At 41.8% G+C, this 19,734-nt stretch overlaps 1 protein-coding gene across 1 annotated transcript in view; it reads right to left on the bottom strand.

Moving 5' to 3' along the window:
- Positions 1-15,681, bottom strand: part of LOC134853112 (large ribosomal subunit protein uL14) — a 39,233-nt gene extending 23,552 nt beyond the window's left edge. The window contains exon 1 of the mRNA XM_063869058.1: positions 15,578-15,681. The gene's annotated coding sequence lies outside the window, so the exon portion shown is untranslated. The remainder of the gene's footprint in view (positions 1-15,577) is intronic.
- Positions 15,682-19,734: the final 4,053 nt, after the last annotated feature.

Raw genomic sequence — 19,734 nt, 5'->3', positions numbered from 1 at the left:
GGCCTTGTCTGGTCGCTTGGGACCGAGAGTTGACACTAGAGACAGTTCAAGGAGCAGCCAGACCAGATTGCAGAGTGCCACGCCAATGGAGTCTGAGGAGGTGACGTCATCAACACCTCCAAGCTCGGCGATATCCTCAGTGGTAGTGGCAGAGAGCAAACGGGAAAATAAGTCTATGGAGACCGCTCGCTTGAGATATCCTGAGAAGGTGAAAGAACTGGATCTAGAGAGTTTGGAATGCAGGCAAGAATTGGCGGAAACCCTGGGGATCGAACGAGTGTCACACGAGGATTTGAACAGGCATCATTGCGTGGACTGGTTGAAAGCTCATGAGGCGCACTTCTCGAGAGCGAAGTTGATGGAGACCACAGACCTGACTGGAATTCCCACAAAAGCGATCATGGGACCCATTAACTACAGACCTCTCAAGCTGCTGGGGAGTCCTGGACTTATAGCAGAACCTCCCAAGCACCGAACTAGCATCGCCAGGATCAGGTTGGCAACCCCGGCACAGTTGAAGGTGGTAGACAAGCTACTCAATCCGGGAGGAACGGGATTGCCAGATGCCGCTTACGAAGGCTCGAAATTGGCGGAAGATCCCAGGTACGGGAAGCCCTGTGGGAGTACCCAGCTGGCCAAAACCCTGGCAGTTTATGATAGAGCAGATCCAGCTGCTGCGAGAGTAGTCATTGTGGCGGGATCAGATTTCGAAGGAACGTCTCCCAAGTTGTTCTGGCCGGAGACTTTGATATACTCTTTGCCAGGAGCTGAATTAAATCAGATGTTAACTCTGGTAGTGGCAATAAAGTCGGAGATGCCCTGTGAACCTGAGCTGCTGTTGTTTGCAGGGATGAATGATCACCTGCACGCGATGGGACTTCTTGAGCAACTAAAGGGCGATGAAATTCCGACATCGAGGAAGATATGGGAAGCCATTCAAGCGTTGTTTGCGGCGATGAATGAAGTGCAAGAGAATGTTGTCTCGAGATTCGGGTCCAAGACGAAGGTGGTGTTTACCACATCCCCTGGATACGCGAATATGCCACCCGCCCTACAGTTCGTGTACGCGGTCTTGATCCTGATAGCAGAAGGGAATGAATGGCGGATTCTAATGGCAGCCCCCAATGGGGAGTTGGAGCCATCGAACCTGAGGCTTCGCAAGTCAGAATTGGCGGCGGCATGGGCGGACATATCTCATGCACTGAGGGGCTTTTATGGACTAGCCGACATCCTGATCGTATTAGACGAGGTGCTCTTGCTAGAGATATCGAACTTTGCCAGGCAACTCAAATTCAGCCCAGTCATCGGGGACGATTACCCGGCGATAAGCAAATTAACGGCCAGCCTGTGGTTTCGGAGTATGGATGTGAAGATCACAAACTCCACCAGCAAGTCTAGAGGTCCCAGTAACGAGAGAAGAAATGTGGCCGAGACGGAAAAGCAATTAGGATCGATGAAATATCGTTTGACTCAAGAGAATGGCTGGTGGCCATTTTTGACACCAAGGCTGGAGAACGCCACGAACAAGACAAGGGAGGAAGCACCACTCCTCGTGAAACAAGTCTGGAGTTTTCTAGAGAAGCAACTGGAGCTGGCCGAAGTAAGAGATATGACGGTGGCTAGATTTGTCTCGGCCGCCAATGAAGTGACGATTGGAGGGTTCTGGAGAGAGCACGCCAAAGGCGAATTGAAGACTCGGAGGGATTACGAGATTCTCAAGTTCTTGAGTCCTTGCTGGGAGAAGGAATTCTTGGCAGGAATATTCGGTACCACGGCGACTATCTTTGGAGCCTTCGTGCAGGAGATACTGGGCATGCCCATCAGCCTGCTCTTGGCCCTGTATTTGGTCTACCCCAGATACTTGTCCAACATGGGCCCAGCATACATGTTTAGTCGGGGAGTGGAGACACTTCGAGTTGATGGGTACCTGGCACTAGTGCTCTTGACCCATGGAGAATTGGTGTCGTTTCATCGATTAATGGAATATGGAGAGCCTCTGTCTATGGGGAGAGTCCACACGAGCATTGAAACCAGCTCCTACAAGTGTGCCGCAGGGTTGAAGACGTTGTTAGTACAATACCTCATGATGCAAAATCGGCACATGACGGGTGAAGATGAGAATCCAACTTCGAGAGAAGAATGGAAGAAGACGAACAGAGGGATGCCTCTGCTGACGGACCTATGCCTGGCAATGAGGTCGGACCCAATGGGGATAATCCGGGGCCTAGAGGAGGTGGTGACCTGCATTTATGGTCCAGCAGTGACGTACGCGTTCCCAGACCCCCTGGTGACAACGTATCGTCACTCTGTAACGCACTTGAGCCTTATCAGTATACTGGATGGGACGGCGTTAAATTGGTGTCAGCAGGAAGTGCTCAGAGGGCGAATGAGCAACACGGTACTCTTTGGAAAGGTGAAAGATGCCGAGCTAATAGTGTACAACTTCAGGGGGCAAATGCAATGTAGAATGGGAGGCAAGCGAGAGGGTCCCATCGAAATGTATCCCAAATTCTGGAATTTGAACCCATTGACGGCGGACGGACGAGAGATCTTGAGAATTCCTGCCTGGAAGGAGTGCTTCGCACTGGTGAAGAGGGAGCTGGAGACCATAATGGAGAAAGAAATCCTCCCAGCCACCATGCCTGAGTTCCCAATAGTCAGGAGGATGACCTTGGGAATGAATAGTCCCTTGGTGGTTCCCTCCATAATGGCGAGGATGACGACGGAGGAAATGCAGAAGGATTTCACTGATGGCTGGGACCCCCTGTTCATTGGCTACACGGCGGCGGTCTACTTCCATACCAGCGAGATGAAGGTAAATTCGTGGACGACGCAAGCGAAAAAGAGTAGAGGTTCGCAGCCCCCAGGGTATGAGGTGCGGAAGGTCTTGAGAACTCTAGAGAAGGAGGGACTTGAGAGCATGTTACCCATATGGGATGATGGCAGGATGATCGTGATGGAGGGGCACGTCGCACTGGTGGACGACATGAAATTTGCCACGAGAAAATATAAGGCGCCCTATGGCTTGGAACAGGTGGAAATAAGACAGGAAGGAACAGAACTAGATGCAGCAGGTCAACTGCATGTAGCACTGACGGAATACAAAAAGCTGGATCCTACGACACCATCACCACTGTCCGTGGACACACCTGGAGACAAGAGGAGCGGACCCGTCGAGGACCGATTTAAGAAAATTCTCGAGAGAAGGAGACATGAGTCAGAAGAAGAGAGTATGGATGAAACTCTCAGTGAAGCCGGTGAAGACATGGAAGTGGGGAATACGCCTGAACCAGGGCCATCAGGGGAGGAGCTCACCACTCAAGAGCTGTTGAAAGACTTGAGCGAGGAGAATTGGGCAGATACTGCCACACCACCCCTGATTCCGTCTCCCCGGAAGGATCTGGAATTGCCATTGGCAAGTGAGACCTTCAATATGGGGATGATACTCTTGAGCTCGGAGGAAAGGGAAAAGAACACTTTCGAAGGGAACAGGGACATATTCCTGGGATCACTGAAGGACGATGCTTGGCAGGAGTTCTTGGAAGAATTCAATCAAGAAGTGGGCAGCGAGACGACGCTGGACAAATTCAAGGAGGAACTGTGGGACACAGTCGTAAGATTTGGAGAACCGCTTCTGATAGGAACGGGCCTGGATGAGAAGGCGAGAAAATAGCTCCTGAGCAAGCTGGTAGAGCTGAGGAATTCACGATCGAAGACTAGAGAAGAAAAATGTGAGGACAGCTCTACTCGGAGACAAAAAACTGTAGATAAAATGGTTGATAAGGTTGGGACTAGTAATATGATTAAAAGTACTAATATCCTTAAGGCTCGAGCAGGGGGGAGGCAAGAGTTGGAAGGAGTGGATGGAGAGGTCGAATCAGTGATGGTAGCCACAACACCCTCAAGTAGAGATGTGAAGACTCGCAAGAGGAAGAGAGAAGTGGAAGGATTGGGTAGTCCTTCAGTGGATGCTGTTTCGGAAGGAAACTTGAGAGAGACGGCGCCCATGGTTTTGGCTAGATGCAAGACGGCGGCCAACAAGAGCAGCTCGGAGCTCAGAAGACCACTTGAAGTAGAGAGGGAAATAGAGGTTTCCACCAGTTCGACATCGGAGGAAGACTTCAAGCCTCAAAAGATAAACGTGAAGAGAGGTTCAACGAACGGACAGACATGGGAAGTAGATGTCGGCAAAGAATGGATCTCGAAGGCACACCAGGCCACGGGCAAGCGAGTGACAAGTGATCCATTGGAAAGGAACAAGACGAGGAACACCTCCCGGACGTGGTGGGTGGCCCTTGAAACATTGAAAGAAATGGAAGACTGCTGGAAGAAGTTGGACAGTGGAGTAGCTCGCAAGCGACGTAATTGGGCCACCCAGCAAAAGGCCGAGGTTAATAGAATAGAAATGGCAAATCATCTGAAGAGGTCCTGGCAGAGTTTGTTGAAGGATCATTTTGAAGAAGCAATGAGGACACCCTCATCAGCACCACCATTAATGGCGAATCCCTTCGTTAGAACTGCAGGACAATTAATGTTCACCTGGAGTCTGGTGGGGATAGAGCTGGAAACACTGACCTCGTATGATAGGCTGAAGTTGGGAAGCAAGAAACTAGATGTGTATCAGGCACTGATGCAACACGTAGCCAGGGACAACTCAGGCTTGAGCCTGGCCAGAAGAAAGGATGCCACGTGTTTCTTGAGATGGATAATGTCGATGATGTCTGATAGCACCATCCTGGCATGCCAACAGAGAGCAAGCGCAAGCAAAACCATGGAAAAAAGAGTCTCAACGGTCATCTTGAACGTGTATCAGAGCACAGGAATAGAAAAGGAAGAGGGTTCCAGACTATCCCTAGAGAACCATAGGAAGCTAGACGAGGTACGGAGGTTTTATAATAAGAAGTTCGAAGAAGAACATGATGTTCACCGTAACCTGGCCTCGTCAGAGCAGTACTCGAGAATCAGCGAGAAGGGGGAATACCAATATGTGTCTGGAGTGATGGGAATGGCCTACAACCCCTTCTTAGACTCGGAAGCTGGAGGCGCCCACAGGAACCATGAGGTAGCGGAGCTACTGAAGTTTTGGACAGAAAGAATAATGGAAATAGACGCGGTGGAAAAAGAGGGGCCGAGCCTGGGCCTGATTCTTGAGAAAACACCAGAGGTGGTGAGCATACCACGTTCAGACAAGAGAGTTGAAGTGAACATGGGCGATGGAAATGGCTTGTTGACCACGAACTTGGGAGTGGTATGGAAACTATTAAGACCCTCCTGGTGTCCACATCCCCACGCGAGTCTGATTGAGGAAACCACCGAGCGAGTGAGGTTAGCACCAACGGAAGATGAAGATCTGGCAAAGTTGAGTGTGCTGCATAAGCTAATTTCACCTCAGATGCAAGAGCCAGGCGAAAAGACTAGTAATCCCGGGTCAGCAATGAAATTGGAGCCAGGTAGCTGTCTGGATTCGACGTGTGGAAACGGAGAGCACACCTGCGATGGACGGTCATGCGTTAGAATACTGTCATTTCAAAAAGAAGACCTGGTCACTTGGTTCGAAGACATAACAGAAAGGGAGAAAAGTGAAGTGCAAATAGTAGCGGAGTGTTACGCGAGAACCACGGTGAATATAGCGACAGCTCTCGGATTCTTCTCGAGAATGTGTAGTCTGCAGTCACTGGAAAGACTAGAATCTGAACATCATTTAGTGACGGCGTTGAGCGTAGAATCATGGCCCGGGGTGTTGCAGGTGACTCAAAAACACATCCGGAGCTGGAAGGTTGGTCTCGAGGCGGAAATGGGATTTCCCATGAGCGAAGCTTATGGCTTGCCATTGAACGCGAAATCGCTGATAGGGTCAATGATGGCCAACTTGTGCGGAAGTCACTACCCACTGCACATGGTGATGGTGGAAGCAACCAGCCAGAGAGTACTGGTGGACAAGGCCTTCTCAGTGCCCAAGTGCGTGAGGTTGGCTCGGGTATCGCATCACTCGCACAAGTTGTTGAGAAAGATCAGAGGGACAGTACCAAAAGAATTGAGAGATGACTTGAGTGAAATCTGGGGAGAAGAACTTTTGAAGTTGGAGAGAGAGAACACAATCGATCTCGAGAGACAAAACGTGATCGGAAAACCTGTGGGAAGTGCTCCAAACCTGGAAGATAACGACACGATGCATGAGAAAATGATGGAGCTTGAGCCTCTCTTGGAAGCCTCGGGGGAGCGTAACCTCAGGAGCATTGAGATCACCCATGGAGAATGCCCATGCCACTGTTTAGCGCAAACGGTGTGGTATCCAGATCACAAGAACCTTTGCCTGGTGTGGGATATGGAAGAAATCCGGTCGATCGGACTACCGGATCACCGACAGAAGGTGACGATCTTGGTAGTGAGTACGATCTTGGCTCTGAGATGGATAGAAGAGAATATAACGAAGTATCGGGAAGCGGGGACGCCAACGGCAGAGTCAATACACGCGATAGACTACAGTAGGAGACTCGAGTTGTTTGAGACTGCGTGCAAGGTATTCGCCATACCAACGGAAGTCAGACATGTCTGGAGCCGTTTTTGGTACTTCCCATGGTTTCGGGCGACGCTGACGTCCTGGTTGTACATGACAACGAAAGATCACATGAGAAAACATCGAAAGGAGTATCGACAGTTCCAGGCCGAGATTGGGCCGGAAGCTTTCAAGAGACCCCTGTTAACCCATCGTAATGCAATCACGACAGGATGGAAGAGAGTGGGTAAAATGTCTAGAGACAATACCAAGGCGAGGGAATCGATACTAGAGGAGGACCTGGCGAAGAACGTGAGCTTGAGCCTGCACAACTCCTTTTGTTTGAACCGGGAATCTAGGGTGAAGGCACTACCCAACCAAGCAAAGAGGTTGCAAGAGCAAAGAGAATGGATGCGATCCTACGAGCAGCTGAAGGCTTGGGAGGAGATTGTGATTAGCTCCGATGATGAAGAGGAACTGTTGAGACAGTTTGCCGTATCTAGTACTTCAGGGTGCAGTACCTCCAAGGCGAAGAGTGCGAGATGAGCAGGTGGCTCGAATGGATCTTGAGTCTTGAGAGGGAAAGGGGGGCTTGAGCGTGGATCCGGGTGAAACTTGGATTCACGAAAAAGAAGTTTTAAAAAAGCAAATATTGTTATTAATATACTATATTTATTATATAAATCAAAATGCTGCATGACAATTTCCTGATTGAATAGGACAAAAGAAATTTTAAATGATTGGCTTGGAAAGCAAGAATTCAAGGGTGCAGGTGTGTGCAGATTTTGATTGCTGTTTAGCGATAGTGTGAAAATTTTACATGGCTGTGAATTTTGGGGTGTAGATAAGCTTAAGTCTGCTGCAAATTTCTGTAAATGACCACTGGCACTGTATCTTGAGTAACACTCGGTTTTCTGGGACTCACTGGCAGAAGACAGCACGCAATGAGGACATCGATCTCGAGTCCGGGGAGTATGTGCCAGTCGGTCATATTCGGAAGTTTGACCTTGAGAGAAGCAAAAAACACTTGATTTTGGAGTGAAATTTAATTTTTCAAAATTTCGAATGGAACCTGTCATGCACGATTTTCTCGCGATAACTGAAAATCAGAAAAAGAGAAGTCAGAACAATCGAGTAACAATCGCGGGAAAGTTGCTAAATAAAACGGTGGGAAATTGCTATTCGCAATTTCTGTCACAATAGAACAAGAGTAGAGCTGTCCCATCTAAAACAGAGACGAGAGCATTCCCACGAACTGGATTGTTGTGATTGGAGTACTATTATTAACTGGACCAGAGTGAACCTTCGGTGGAAAGGTGGACAGCTAGAGTGTCCCAATGGTTCACGAGAACTTACAGTCTAGAGAAAAAACTTGTTCTTATTATTAAAACTGACTAACATTAAACTCATTTTAGTTACTTTATTAATTCTTGAGTTGCTTACCGACTTATTTACTTCCTGGTTCTTGAGCGTGCTACAATGTGAGTACTTAATTTAAATTCCTAGAGTGTGTTTTATAATTGTTATGTTGAGGTAAGGCGAGTTTTAGGTTGATCCATCTGAAATGGATCAAAGTTCCACTGTCTAATAAAAAGTAACTTAACGGATTGTTCCAACCCGGTTTTTAACGGCGTTCATGTATTTTGGGTATCTAGAGACCTAAGTATGGGGACGTTTCTAATTCTAGAGTGGGGGGATATTTTAGTAGTAGCCTTTAAGCTGTAACGGGTCGTAGTCTCATGTCACAAACGAACCGAACTGGCTCCGACCGTTCTTGAGGTAGAAAAACACAAGAGATGGTGTCCCTGACCCTTGAGCCAGTGGTTATAGGGCCTATTTTTCTTAAGCCTCATGTGTGACTGCAGTAGACGAATGTTACATTCTACCAGTTAGTACCAGTTAACAACCAAAGCGCACATTCAAAAGCCAGCAGAACAGCATGAATTCATACGTGTTAAATACCTGTTCCCGCCAATTGTCATAAAAATCGCTACCAACAAAATCTTTTCACGCAAATAGTAGTTATCTTTTCACGCTTACAAATCGACCAGCATCTGTTTTTTACATATTGTCTATCTACAATCAAAAATTCGCCACGCCTCGCTAAGAATTACCTGTTATATTTGTCGACATAGTTCATATACGACCTAATTTACAGCGCCTTCTGCTTGGAAACTCGCGATGAACCCCGGTAATTAATTGATTCGAAACCGAATAGCTCTTTTACAGAGCCTGTATTCAGAAAAACCTGAATCCAATTCTTGAATCAAGAGCGCGTTTAGGGGAGGGGGAGGTAGTTGTCAAATTATTCAGTTAAAACTACTGTGGTTATAAACCTTCTGTCGCATTTCCGAAAGGCAATTTAGAGCGACTAGTGGAAAAATTGAGTGAAAGCCACAGTTCTATATTTTCCACAATTCACATATTTTCTATGTAAGATCTGTAGAAAAAACTATCTTCAGTGCATAGAAATGCATCCTAAAAATATCAGAGCCAAAAAAATCCAAATCACAAGACTTCCCCCCCCCCCCCTCTTCGTTCAATAATTCGCAAACGCGCGCTGGTCTCAAATGGATTATGAGTTTGGATTTTTTTACTTTGTTCAATGACGGTCTGTCGTTTCAGCACAGAATAGCCACCCCGAGTAATAGTTTAATTAAGTATATCGTGTTTCTTCAGCGCATCTTGTTTGAGGTTTGTGTGTTCTCATGAAATTTTTTCAATTTTGCAAAGAACAAACTTTATCTCCAGGTAAAATTGTGTTCATTTCGATTATGAATATCTCATCAAAATTGATAATACATTGTATAGTCTATTTGATTGATTGATTGATACCGTGTCCAGACATTACCGCGCAAGACATTACCGCGCAAAACACAGACATTACCGCGCAAAAACAGTGCTTAACAAAATGTTCGCGAGACGAAGCAACCCGTTCATGCAACTAATTGCTTTTGAATGTGATTTCATCAATTTTCTGCAAAATACGTGACCGTTAGATTTCCGATAACTTTACAGCTTCTCTTTTTCTATCGAAAGACGCCAATGATTCCTTTACTAACATCGGAATTGTAAGAAAATTCTATATTCCTGAGTCAACTGGGAAAAGGGATTTGCAAGGAAGAATTTGGGGCACAACTATTCACCGTACCGGAAAAATGGGTCGAATAGCAGCTCTTAACCTTCGACAGAAACTATCTATTCTTGGCATGAGTTGTACTGCCGCCCTCCAGCCCTTCCTTCAACCCTATTGAAGTTTTTTGGCCTATTTTCAAGAAACAAGTGTTCCCTCAGGGTTTCTGTTACCCTCAATGACATCAACGAAATTATGAATGAAGAAGTCTGGATATCTTCAACAAACTCTTTTGCTCAGAAACTTGAGTTTTCCATGTAATCTAGACCTTAGATATTCATTATTTGAAGATTTTGAGTTATATTTAATTAAACCTCGTCTCGCGAACTTTTTGTTAAGCACTATAGGTGATGCCTCAAATTGAGGCAGGGTAGCAATTAGCGTTTAATATAATCACCTCAATTAATTATAATCACCCCGATTTGAACAACTTTATTAACATGTCGTAAATTACGGTAATTAACACATCGTTCATTTGGCACCATGCATGTAATACCCCGAGCGAATCAGAATCCCCCCTTGAAAATACCTCCCCCTGAAAATACCCCCCTTTCTATTGATATATTTTATATCATATATAAGTGATTATAATCATACTACCCCCCCCCCCACCCCCGCCTGCTGCAGCATGAGTTATAGGATGCAAAACTTGTTTCATGGCGTTAGCATTATTTTTTCATAATTTTTAATTATCCGTGAACGCTCGCAAAAAACGGATATTTTCTACATTTCTACATTTCAATCCCTTATTCTTCAGAAGGGTTTCTCGAAATTAAATTTATGCGTCAGTTCCAAAAACTGCGTTTTCGAACGATTTCTAAGAAATATCCTTATGTAATTATCTAATATTTCTTAGAAAATCAAAAATAAGTGATTAAGAAAGTGAAATAAGTGATTTAGACACTTTCAGCTGAATAAGTAAAATAAGTGAAAATAAGTAATTACTTATTAATCCGGTCACTGCTGAACATTATTAAGCTGCGCGGTAATGTCTGTGTTTTGCGCGGTAATGTCTTGCGCGGTAATGTCTTGCGCGCAAATGTCGGTGCACCGATTGATACAATTAATTGCAATCAATTTCAGTGATTTTTGAAGAACAGTATCAAAGACATTTATACGAGTCTCCTAAAAAATGATTCCTTCATTTAAAAGATTTTAAAAATTCTGCAATTTTAAGGATTATAGCCTTGATACCCATACTTTCAGTTTGAAAATTAGAAAAAAGGTAGATAACGCGTCTCTCAATTTAATGCCACTTGAAACGAAAAAGTAGTCATTTGCGGTCATTTGATCTCATAAGACCAATTGGTTTGTTTAAAATTTTATTCCACTTCTTATCCGTCAAATAATGATCAAAATCTTGACTCGTCTCTTTTTTTTTCAAATAGGCCTGTAAAATTTGATTTTTCTCTCAGGTACATGTTCAAAACTCTTTATAAAAATCACAAAAAATTTCAGAGATTTTTTCGGTTAGTTTGGGAAACATATTTTAACGAGAATTTTGCCTCGGGCAGTACGTGCTTGTTAGCTACGAAGTAATAGACTCTACAAAATTAACGAAACAAAAACAACAAAGTAGAGCTCACGTAAATAACTATCATAGTTTGTTCACAAAATGGCGTAAGTTGTTTAAATATGCACAGAAAAAAAGAAAAGTTTTCTACATGTTAATCTGTTAAAAGTATGAGAAAAGGTGAAATTAAGGTTTTATTAAAGTGAAGTGAATTTATCATAATTTTGTGTGAAAATATAGGCTATGTTTTGTTCACACATATGTGTGGTATTGGGCTACATTCAAATAAAACTTCTCATGAGCAACGTAGACGAAAGAAGCATATGTGCTTGCCAGCATTTGATAATACGAATTTTGTTTTTGTTTGGATTGTTTATAATCGTTCCATCATGTTGTTGACAACATAACCTATCATTCTTCCTCCATTTTCCTGAATCATCTTTCCAAAAAAACGTTAACAACCTCATTTATGAAGTTTGATTCCATTGAAAAAAAACAGTTTGATTTTCTCTCAACATTTTTTCACTTAAATTTTTTATAAACAATTTTTTTAAAACCTTTCTAAGCTCTCAATTTTTGTCACAAAAAATTCAAGAATGCAAAAAAAAGTTAAAAGGACCACTGCCAGCTAAAGCTGTGAAAAAATTAATACTTCAGGAACTTTTTTTACTGTTTATTTGTTTGTTTTTAGGATCCATCCGTCCTCCTTTGCCAGTGTTGTCATGCAGTCTTACGGATCTCAACAGGGCACACCCGGGGCTTCCGGTGGAGTCACTCGCTTCCAGACTATAGCCAGGTCAGTAACATCATACCCCCCCCCCTTGTTGGTGCGCCGACTATTAACCAATTTTTTGTCGTATTCTTTATGAGCATGATTTCATTTTTTCCGTGCTCAGGCACACTGTTTTTGTGACTAAAGTCCTTTATAAGGTACCGAATTTGTTAAACCGAATACAACAGATCACCACAGAATATTACAATTTTTTTTATAAAAAAAGCGCAATTTGTTATAGTTAGCGGTGCATTACGAACTGTTAATCTTACAAAGCTAGCTGATCACCAAAACTTGCAACTTTTATATGAACTTGAAACATACGAACCATAAACCGCTCAAGCGTTTTTGAACTTCAGTGCACTGAGTCGTGAACAAACTGGCCAATTTTCAGGACTAATTGCCTGTGCAAAAAAGTGACTATGATACTCAGTGATTATATGCTTAGAAAGCGCTTGAGCACAAATGATCATTTGTATTATGTAGGCGTGTTTAACAATGCTGAACTTTATAGATCTTTTTATAGATCTGAATACAGAAGTTCTTAACGTGATGAAAAATGAAAAAACTTATACTTTTTGTAAATAATCCACAGAGTTTTTTGAGACTTAAAAAATTTATAGGCGTTTTTATAGGAAAAAAAATTGTCATAGTCAAGAAAGCCAATTTTCTTTCAAATCCCTAAATCTCAATAAAAATTTCACGGAATCTCACGTATAAGTGCGCTAATCCACAGCTAATCGTAAGCTATATATAGCTACAACCACATTTTTTTAACCCATAAATTTCGTTCTAGAATTGTTCAAAGTACTGAGATTTCTGTTTCATAGTCATGTTTTTCAGAAGTATCATATGAAAGTAAAAAGGCAATTTCACAGAAAAAAAAGGACGAAAAACGTTCCAAGTGAACTCTGCGAAACTACAAATCACCCATTTTTCTAATTCTAAGATTTTTTTAGTACATAGTATTTTGTAAAAATAAAATACAATATTTATTAAATGAAAATACGTTTTTTTCCAAAAATAATTATAGACATTTTATGTCATTTTTAAATAATTTTTTTTATGAATGAAATTTTTTTTCCAGTCGCGCCAAAAGCCAGTCTTCCTCGCAATCAGCTCACAACATGCCAGGTGAAACCGACCAATCCTGTCTCTCGGGAAATTCCTCCCTCTTCCTGTTCGCGGAAGACAACATCATCCGTAAATGGGCGAAACGGATCACGGATTGGATGCCTTTCGAGTATCTGATTCTGTTGACGATTATGGCTAATTGTGTAGTGTTAGCATTAGAGACGCATTTACCCAAAGAAGACAAAACTCCCCTTGCTACTAAACTAGTGAGTGCGAAACTTGAAAGATGAGATGTTCGACAAAATTTTAATTCACGCGACATCAAAATATTAATCCTTATTTGAAAAATTTTTACCCTCTATTCGTTCATGTAGCTTAAGAGAAGTATTCTCGCAAAGAAGACAAAACCCCCCTTGCTACTAAACTAGTGAGTCCCAACTTGGAAAAGTCCACCTAAAAGTATAAATGAAATATGAACTGTAGGAACTTCCTACTAGGAAGTAACTAGAGATTGTTCGGGTTAGAATAGGATAAAAAACGGACCTCGAATTTGTCTTAAGAAAAAAATCCCCTTTGCAACTAAACTGGTGAAAAATTCAACATATTGTTTCAAATAACGTCAAAACATCGATTTTTTTGTTCACCAACGTTTTTGGATTGAAATGTTTTTTTTTGTGAATTCGCTTGTGATTTTTCCTCAGTGGCATTGCTAAAAAAACCTTTGAAACGATTTTGTTTTTGATTGAAAAAAACGTTTTGAACAAACGTTTTTTTTAAAACGTCCTAAATAAAACAAAAAAACGCAGTTGATATCAGTGGAAAGATAGCGAATTTTAACTTTGTGGTATGAGAGAGTACTAGAGAATGACAATCGTCACACGTAGCATTGTAACTCTCTGATTATGTTGACGGGTACACCCGCCTTCTAGTATAATAATTGATTGTGTTATTATTCATTCGTCCCTAGTGATCTTCTGAATTAACATTGAATCTAAAACGTCTTTACATATTGCTCTACGCAACGAGATAACATGGCGCAGTCAGCAATGCGGCTGTCCATAGGAAACTACTGGGAGGATTCAAAAGAAGAAATACAAGATTGGGAAACATGGGCAGAGCTGTTTAGTACCTTTCTATGGATTTCACATAAAATCACACTTGAAAATGAGAAGAAGAAAGCTTAAACCGTGGTTGAGTGTGGTATTGACAAGCGGAACAGAAGAAGAAGACATCAACCAGAAGAATACCAAGTTTCTCCTTTTCATGGGATTGGGTACAGAAGGAAGATGCCGACTTCAAGCAGCTTATCTGCATTTCAAAATCAGCGAAAAGAACATAATGGAACTGATCAAAATTTGCGAGGAAATATTCATAGAGAAAAGAAGTTCAAAATTTGTAAGATGGGAGTTTAACATGGCATACCAGAAACCAAAAAAAGTTTGAAAGAATACCATGCCAGACTCTCACTTATGGCCTCCAAATGCAATTATGGAATAAAAGAGGCAGAATGGATCAGAGACCGGTTCATAGTAACAATATCAGACAAGAATATACAAAAGCAACTGATGGAAAGGGAACTCAGCCCAAGTTCAGTCAGAAGAATGGCATTCCAATAAGAAGACACAAGTCGAGACCAAGAAAAATTGAAGGCGTCAGTACCAGAGGTAAAAGAAGAACCAATATTCTACACCGGACAAAGAGGACGTGGAGACCGAGGTTCAAGAATCAGAGGAAGAATGGGAACTAAAGGTTTTAATGCGAGAGGAGGAGACTCAAGAGAAGACAATGTGAAATGTTTTAAATGTGGAGAAAAAATCGCATCGAGAGACAAGATAAAAAATCATTTGGATAAATGTCGGGGGCAAAATGTAAATTGCAACGTATGTGGCAAACGTGGAAATTTTGGTCGTTGTTGCCGCTCCAACACGTCAAGTACAGCAAATCTATTAGAAGAAGAAGGATCGGAGCAAGAGGATGATCAAGAAGAACAACAAACGCAAGGCTTTCCAATATACCAAGTAAACGAAATATCAGTGGATCTTTTGCGAAGTAAAATGTTGATCACAATTGAAATTGATGGAAAAATGACTGAATTTGTATTGGACACGGGCTCTCCATTTACTATCCTAAATCAAGACCTATATAAAGAAATTTTAAAGAAAAAGAGAATAAAGAAGACAAAGAAGAACTTCACGGATTACAACGGAAATCCCATACCTATGGGTGGATACGTAGAGTGTAAAGCGAGGTACAGAGGAATGCAAATCCCGGAAGGAAAAGCCTATGTCTCATCACAGAAGAATGCACCTGATCTATTAGGTTTGGAGTGGATATTGGGATTGCGTATAGGAATATGGCCTCAATACACAAAAGAAGGTAAATTCATTGCTTTTAAAGAATTTCCAGCAAAAAATGAACATAATTTTGTACATATTGTGAAGCAAGATCAAGACAGACCGTTTTTTAAAAGAACTAATAGATAGATACCCCAAAAATTTTGTTATGACCTATCTACGGTGAAAGACTTTGAATTAAAAATAGAACTGAAAGAAGATGCGAAAATTACACAACAAAGGGCAAGACACTTACCAATAAATTTACAGGAAGCGTTCGATAAAGAAATGAAAAGGTTAATTGGTAGGGAAATTTATTTCTCGAGCGTTGAATGTAAAAGCTGACCAATTTGTCCAACCAGTATGTCTTGCTCAAAAACATGACAAAGGGTCGATAAAGGTCACATTAGATGCAAGAGAATTAAACAAACATTTGAATTCAATGAAGGCGCAAATGCCACGGGTAGAATCGCTGATAGAAAGCATTTCTTTAATCGCACAGCAACATAATCCATTCCCAGTATGGTATTCTAGGCTAGACTTAAACTATGCTTTTGGACAGTTATCCCCTCATCCAAGTACAAGTAAACATTGCAATTTCGGAGTGATAGGTGGAAACTACGCAGGCACATGGAAGATTGATAGAGGTTTTTATGGTTTGTGTGACACCCCTTTGATTTTTCAGCAGTTAATAGACGCGTGTTTGGCAAATAATAGAAATGCGTTCGCTTTTTTGGACCATGTTCTTGTAGTATCGAAGAGTTCAGTCGAAGAACACATGAAATTGGTAAGAAAGACAATAGAAGAATTGGTGGAGTCAAATTTCCGCTTATCTGCAAAGAAGTGTTCACTATTAAACAATAATGTCGAATGGTTGGGTTTTACACTAAAAGAAAAGTCTATCTCTCCATTAACATCGAAAATTGAAGCTATTTCGAAATTGACAGCACCAAAGAATTTAAAAACACTTGAAAGCTTTATGGGTAGCGTAAATCAAATGGTGAAATTCGTACCTAAATTATCATCCTATTTCGTAACTTTGAAACATCTATTGAAGGAGAAGAATTAATTCCAGTGGGGAGAGAAAGAAGAACAGTGTTTTGCAAATATAAAAGCCGCCATTTGTAAATTTGTAGAAAATAATTTTTGTAACCCGAAACTGGAATGCATTTTGGCAACAGACGCGTCGAGATCAGGCCTAGGTGCGACAATATTCCAAGTCAAAGAAGAGGTGAAGTTACCGATTGCTTTTGCGAGTAGATTTTTAAATGGGTTAGAAGAGAAGTATTCAACCAACGAACTGGAGATATTGGGCGTTGTATGGGGATGCGAGCATTTTCAGCATTATTTGGTAGGAAAGCAATTCACAATAAAGACGGACCATCAAGCTATTGTGCATGCTATTGGAAAAAAGCATTTGAATAAGGTATACTGCAAAAGATTGACACGATGGTTAACCCGTTTATTCCCATTTGATTTTAAAATTGAATATAGTCCAGGAAAGTTGATGGGCTTTACAGATTTCCTGTCGAGAAACCCTTGCTCACAAGCGAAAGAACCGGATTTTCTAGATGATAAATTTGTGATATCGGTAGTCAACAAATTAACAGACACGTTTAAAGGCTTTAGAATGGAAGGCGTTGCCAAAAGTGAAGCTGGAATGTTCCGTAGCAATTACGAATCAACAACGAGACGCGAGCACGCAATTACGAGAAGCGAAAGCAAGTCGGATGTTGATTCCACAGAATGGACCAATCAGAAATTAGCTACGCGAAAGCCGAGAAGCTTTCCGCCAATCTCACACCTTTTGGCCACACCTTCTAAAACAGTCGCTTGTTTCAACAAATTTAATCCGCTTCAAGAATTTTCAATGCCTCATTCAACTTGTAAATAGCCCTGTAAATAGAATTAGTATTAGACAGTCAAAGAGAAACCTACCGATGAGAAAAAAAATTGAATCCCGAAATGTTATCAGAAAAGTGGTGGAAAGCGATAGTCATAATTTACACTTCGATTGCTCTTAGACTCTTTTAGTTCTTATCCCTCCGCATATTTTAGCAAAAACACCACCACTTCGGAAGTTATTAGGAATCTCCAGACTTACTTTTCGGAGCACGGAATTCCTAGAATTAGTAAAACGGATTCGGGTAGTTGTTTTACGTCTGGAACATTTTTAAAATTCATGGAAGAAATGAATATTAGATTTACGACGGCACCTACGAATAAACATCAAACTATAGGAAAGGTGGAACGCTGCATCGGAACATTAGGGAAATTGTTCTTGACAAACCTACAGGAGACAAATGATGAAGACAAAGCGTTACTATCGGCATTATTTACAATTAGAGGAACTACGAAAACACCACTGAAATTTACCCCCTTCCAGATGCACTTCAGCCCTCTAGGATATTAAATTTGTAACCCTAACATAACCCTCTTATGATTATCTGAGTTGGGAAGAAATAATTGAAAACAAAATTGTTGCAGAGAAGTAGAGGGAGTTTAAAGAAAGCATGGCAAAAGGACCAAAAGATGACGAGACTGGGTCAGAGGCGTACGTTTTGGCAGCGGGTCTGTTAAAGCGCAAAATGTCTTCTCTTTCTGAGGTACCAGTGTTCGATGCAATTTACTCAAACAAGTTTGAAATGGTTTTAAAGAACAGAGTAAATGGGAAAGTTGTACATAGACGTAAAAGTGAGATTGGTAAATTACCACTATTGTACAGTTATTTTGGTAGTTTTATCGAAATCGGAGTTATCACGGATTGAAATGCAGGGCTCGGATGTGGATAGTCCCAGTACAAGCGCAGCCCCGCCGAAGAAGAGGACGAAAACGCCTGAAAAAGCACCAATGGTTACTTTGCGATCCGATGTAGATAGTCCAGATGAAACTCCCTGTGTAAATACAGTCCCGACAACTCCTTGTGTAAATACCACCCCGGCCACTCCCTGTGGAGATATTCCTAGTGAGGGAATTCAGAAGGCAGTTGTGGAGTCTGGGGATTTGGAAGAAGGAAAGTCGGACAACGAAGAGGTTGCCCAGAAGGAAGTAGAAGAAGAGGGGGAGGATCATCAGGAGGTGTTTAAGGAACTTTCGCCTGCAAAGAAAGGAAAGAAGACAGAGAAAGGTACATCAGGGGCTAGTAAAAAGAATTATTCGGATTTGGTGGATTTACCGAAGTCTGGAAGAGAGCGGAAAGCCGTTGACAAATTTGGGGGCGTTCCATGGAATTAATTTATGCTCTTACTTTTTGTTACACTTTTTACTTGTTTAGAGTTTTTGGCAATACTGGACAACGCTATTGTACCCTACGAGTTTTCATGTTCAAGTGACGATGAAGCATGAAATTGTGATCGGAGGGGGAATGTGGTATGAGAGAGTACTAGAGAATGACAATCGTCACACGTAGCATAGTAACTCTCTGATTATGTTGACGGGCACACCCGCCTTTTAGTATAATGATTGATTGTGTTATTATTCATTCGTCCCTAGTGATCTTCTGAATTAACATTGAATCTAAAACGTCTTTACATATTGCTCTACGCAACGAGATAACAAACTTAAGTTTGGTAGTGTAATGTTTTGTGATGGAAATCTTGGCAAACTCTCGCCCGAATAAACCCCGTCCCGCACAAAAGTGCGCTAGTTGTGGCTGCTTTCATGGTGGTCGATAATTTTATGAAGAAATATACCAGCTCCCCAGTGTTTCCCATCATCTCAGACGCGAACAAAAAGTCAGATTCCAATGCAATCTCAAAATTTTCTCAGTCAGCGTTTTTTAACGTTTTATTTTTAAAAAAAGATTAAAAAAACGTTCAAAACAAACGTTTTTTTTCTTCGACCAACGTTTTTTTAGCAATGCTCAGTAGGTAACCGTCGGAAATGTTCTGTTTTGTAGGAAACGACAGAGCCGGTTTTTCTGGCGATCTTCTGCTTTGAAGCGGTGCTGAAAATCATAGCCCAGGGATTCGCCCTTCATCCGTACTCCTACCTCCGGAACGGATGGAACATCCTAGGTTTTGATAATTCGTTCCCGGAAACTTCGTAGCCTAAAATTTGTAGTGTTTCCGGTTATAAAAATTCCACGCACCCCTATAATTAGCTATGCTAAACTGAAAATGACGCTTTTTTTACTGAAAATTTATATTCGTGGACTAATTGGTGTGTCCAAAGTGTTTGAGAAGGTCCTGCAGCGAAGGTTGCAGAACTACTTAGATACTTTCAGTATAATTTGTGATGAGCAATATGGATTTAGGAGTAAACGCTCAACAGCTCAAGCTGTAGCTGTGTTAACTGAAAACCTGAGAACGGCCATAGACGCAAAAAGGTGTGCAAGTACATGTTTCTTAGACCTTAAAAAAGCCTTGATACTGTAAAACATTATGGAATAAGAGGTAAAGTATCACAATTATT

Source organism: Symsagittifera roscoffensis, chromosome 1 (assembly GCF_963678635.1).
Source record: "Symsagittifera roscoffensis chromosome 1, txSymRosc1.1, whole genome shotgun sequence".
Taxonomy (NCBI): domain Eukaryota; kingdom Metazoa; phylum Xenacoelomorpha; order Acoela; family Convolutidae; genus Symsagittifera; species Symsagittifera roscoffensis.
The sequence above is the reverse complement of the archived record's forward strand: the minus strand, read 5'-3'. Positions and strand labels throughout refer to the sequence as shown.